At 41.2% G+C, this 4,405-nt stretch overlaps 1 pseudogene; it reads left to right on the top strand.

Moving 5' to 3' along the window:
* The first annotated feature begins 1,388 nt into the window (after window positions 1-1,388).
* On the top strand, window positions 1,389-2,876 carry LOC148096507 (uncharacterized; annotated as a pseudogene).
* Window positions 2,877-4,405: the final 1,529 nt, after the last annotated feature.

The following is a 4,405-nucleotide window of genomic DNA, read 5'->3' as shown; positions in this document are numbered from 1 at the left end:
TGTACGTGTGGACATAGCCTTAGACGGCACACTTGTTCTTGGAGGCGACCTCAACCTTGGACTAAATGAAGAAATCGATAGGCTCAACACAGCAGGAACTCAACGTAATTGGCAATCCACAAATATAATCAAACAGTATATGAGCGACTTTGGTCTTTGCGATGCATGGCGCTCCCTTCTCCCCACCAGTAAGGAATGGAATGAGAATACTTTCTCACATGTCTATCACTCCTACTCTTGTCTGGATTATTTTTTGGTCAGCAGCTGAGCTACATTTCAGACACTGAGATTCACCCTATAGCTGTCAGCAAGCATGCTCCTGTATCTTTAACACTAATGCACAAGAATAATACTACGCCAAGTAAAAACTGGAGATTTAATACATCACTACTTAAAGATGAAGACTATTAAATATTTTTTTAAAAAGAGTGGACTTCATATTTAGACTATAATGACACTCCCGGAACATCAGCTTCTGTTCTATGGGAAGCAGGGAAAGCTGTGATGAGAGGTAAAATAATTTTCTCATCACATAAAAAGAAAAAACAAAAATATTCAGGAATTAGAAAAAAAACATCAAATCACTAGAAGCCTACGCGTCTCACCAAGATCAGGAAATATTGAACAAAATACACAAAACAAAACTAGAATTAAATGCGATAATTGATTAAAAAAAAAAAAATTCTTAGTACAAAGACTACGCTTACAAAATTAGGAACATGGTAATAAATCAATTTCTAGCAAACCAGCTAAAAATAAAGAAAAAACTATATGTGCTGTTCAAGATTCATCTGGGAACACAATACATGACCCGAAACACAAACATTTTCAGGAATTTCTATAAAAGATTGTTTTAATCAGGTTTTAGATGTGTCCTTAATCTAACAGCTGATTCAAATGGCTAAATTACCTCCTCAACATGTCCTGAAGTTCTCCAGAGACCTGGTAATGAACTAATCATTTGATTCAGGTGTGTTGACCCAGGGTGAGATCTAAAACCTGCAGGACACCGGCCCTCAAGGCCTGGAGTTTGACACCCCTGTATTAGACACTCAAGCAATGTGAGTGGATTCGCCACTGACATCAGGTGAACTCCAGGAAGCCCTGATAAATATGCCCAATAATAAGGCTCCAGGTCCAGACGGCTTTCCTGCAGAATTCTACAAAGAATTCTGGACGATTCTGGCACCAGTTTTTTACAGAACGTTGTTGGAAATCAAAGAAAAGGGCAGACTTCCATCAAATATGAAATCTGCAAACATTAACACTGGAAGTCCCACACTTTTCTAACCCTCCGTCAGCCAAGTGGAAGCTAACGCCAGACAAGCTCAGCTAACTTGGCTTGTCTGTTAGCATCAATTCATATGTAAATTAGGTCGTTACCTGAGTAATCTGGAGGGGAGTGGGGCTGTGTGAATGATTGCTGATTTCTAACTGCCAACTGCCTCTTTGTGTGTGTGGTAAAAGCTGTGAACTTCCTTTTGTGTTGAGGTGGATACAATCTCACTGCATTTAGCCTAATCCTTCATTGCGCTGAAGAATTCTGTGGTGTACGAACCTCCTCTCCAAGGAAAGAAAATGCAGAGAAGACTCACCACTCAGCAGGCCTTGGAAATGATCCTGAGTGAAGTCAACCCTTGTGACTCGGATGGAGAAGACCTAGAATTTCAGAGCTGTCTGATCAGTCTTCAGGTTAGGAAATAATATGAAATGAAACCCATTTCATTTCAAACAAGTGAAAAATACTAAAAGCAGAGCAGAGTGACAGAATTATCTACTCTACCTTTTTTATAGTTTCCACTTTTTGTGTGTGCTGGGTTAGGTGTTAGGATTAGCTAGTAACCTTAAGTCTAGTTGTATCTTTTTATTCAGGAAGACATTTCATATTATTTCCCATTTCATTTCAAAGTAAGTAAGTGGATATAGTAAGTAAGATATTTCAGACATTCCGATACAGAGGAGATACTGGAATTATAATTAGTACCTATGCATGCATTTGTGATTTTGTTTGACCTTCCCACTGCTCACAATTTGAAACTGTTCACACTGCAGATGAGGAGACTGCTTCTCAACTGAAAAAGAGAGCTTGTTTGGGGACTGAGACAGCGAAAGATGGCACAGTGTGGCGTGAAGAACAGGTGGGGACCTGTCTCCCTTTCACCCCAAAGAAGCTGCAGATGGAGAGCCAATGGCTAAGGCCAGGAAAAGTATCTCGAGTCGCCTTCAGAGCTTCCTGTGTTTCATCACTCTTGACATGCTTCATTCAAGAATGGACTATTCAACATGCACAGCAAACGGAGCATGTTCATTGGTTCATGGACCTCCCTGAACTAATGGCATTCATTGCAATTGTCATCTTGCAGGGGGTTGCTAGGGTTCCATCTCTACGTGACTGCTGGTCAGCAAATCTGGGAAACCCACAGATCATTGGAACTGTGCCACGAAACCACTTCCAAGACATCATGCAACACCTACGCTTTGACAGGTCCACCTGCAGTGATCAAGCAAAGACTGATAAGTTCGCTGTAATTTCCAGTGTGTGGGGATCATTTGTCAGCAACTGCATCACGTGCTACAACTCTGGTCTACATATCACCGTTGATGAACAGCTTTTCCCATCGAAGACTCTGTGCCGTTTCCTGCAGTATTATTGCAAGTAAACCTAAGAGTTTGGGATCAACTTTTGGGTGGCTTGTGACCTAAAATCCAAGTACATTTGCAATGTCCTCCCATATCTTGGCAAGGACCCCAATCATCCCAGTGGGGAGAGAGTGTCTGAAAATGTAGTGATGAGGCAGATGGATCCTAGACAAGGGCAGAAATGTTACCACGGACAATTTCTTCACATCGCTTTCACTGGCGCAGAAACACCTTAGACGGAAAACCACCATCCTCGGCACAGTCAACAAGATTCGCCGGGAAATTCCTCAATCCGCTGGACACACAGATCGCAATGAATTCACCACTCAGTTGTTGCAGGAGGAGGGATATTATACCCCTTATGTCAAACTGAGTGATTTATGGCCCCAATAAATTATTCATAAGCTCAGGAAGGAAAGGAAGTAATAAAAATAGGATATTCATAAAAAATTATGATATTCATCCAAAAATATGTTTGTTCATAGCTCATTGCTTTTCCTTCCCCCAAAAAGAACTGATTATTTAGAAAGGTTTTTTTTATATCAAATAGCATTCTTTTATTTTCAAGCCATAAAAAAGAAGTTTACTTCTTTTAATGGCTTAAAAAAAAAAAAAAAAAAAAAAAAAAAAAGCCATCTGGTGGTGGCTCAGCGCGTGAGTCCGCACCACGCGCACGCCTGTCTCGGGACTGTGCTTTTGTCTCGGGCTCCGTGTTTGTGTGAAAATGTGTTAAACCATAGTAAAAGTGCTTAGTTAAACTTGTGCTTTTGTAACGTTCAGTATGGCCAGAAATACAGGCTGCATGCCTCGGGGGAAAACTTTATTTCATTTTATATGCATTTATTTAATCCGAACAAGGAGATTTAGAATCAAACTAAGAGTCAAAAAAACAAAACAAACTCTCGCGATCCCCGCGGCTCCCACCCCCGATCCTTAGGCACCTAAGCCGGGAAAACGCTTTAAAAACCCTCCGCGTTTTCTCCAAAACCCTAGAATAACTTGTTAGGTACCCCTCTATTCCCAAAACCTTATATTCGATAACAGGGGGGAAAAACACCTGAAAAAATCCTTAGTCTTTTTTCTTCAAAACGATCCCTCTTACTAGCGCTCTCGCAAGTTCTCCCTTCGCTCTTAATCGTACAGGACCGCAGCCAGCGCACAATTTTTTTCCCCTGTTACTCTCGCTGTATCTGATCCTTAATGATTTGGGCTCTTCATTCAAAATTTCCACTGGAGACCAACTCTGCCTAACTCCGCCCCGCTGCCAATCACATAACAAAGGGCGGCTCCTCGTTAGCCAATCGCTTGCAGCTCCGATTTTTATGATCCCCGCTGAGGTTAAGACTGGCTTTGGTCTCTCACAAGCCAACTACTTCAGCCTCATCGACAACTGGCACCGCTCAGACTGTTTGTGAGATCGCATAAGACCCCTCTCTCCGGACCGCTTCAACAACAACTGGCGCCTCTTTCCTTATGTGCATATCAATCGGTAAGTGTTAATCTTCCTCTAACTACATTTTGCACTTTCCTTTTAACCATTTCTATCAAAAAGCTTTTTCATCTTCAAAAGACATGCAAATAGGCTCTGTAACACTTGGAATACACTTTTTAAAATATACATAAGCTCGCCTCTAACACTCTGAGCTAGAAGTGCTGCAGTACACTAAACTATACCAGCGATCATGTCCTCATCAGGTACCCCATTTTTCTTACTCTTGTTCATATAATGTTTATATTTTACCCTTTTTCCGGTTTTTAAATACTC

The sequence above is a fragment of the Neolamprologus brichardi genome, chromosome 23 (genome assembly GCF_056152115.1).
Source record: "Neolamprologus brichardi isolate AB-2024 chromosome 23, ASM5615211v1, whole genome shotgun sequence".
In the NCBI taxonomy this organism is placed as follows: Eukaryota; Metazoa; Chordata; class Actinopteri; order Cichliformes; family Cichlidae; genus Neolamprologus; species Neolamprologus brichardi.
The sequence above is the reverse complement of the archived record's forward strand: the minus strand, read 5'-3'. Positions and strand labels throughout refer to the sequence as shown.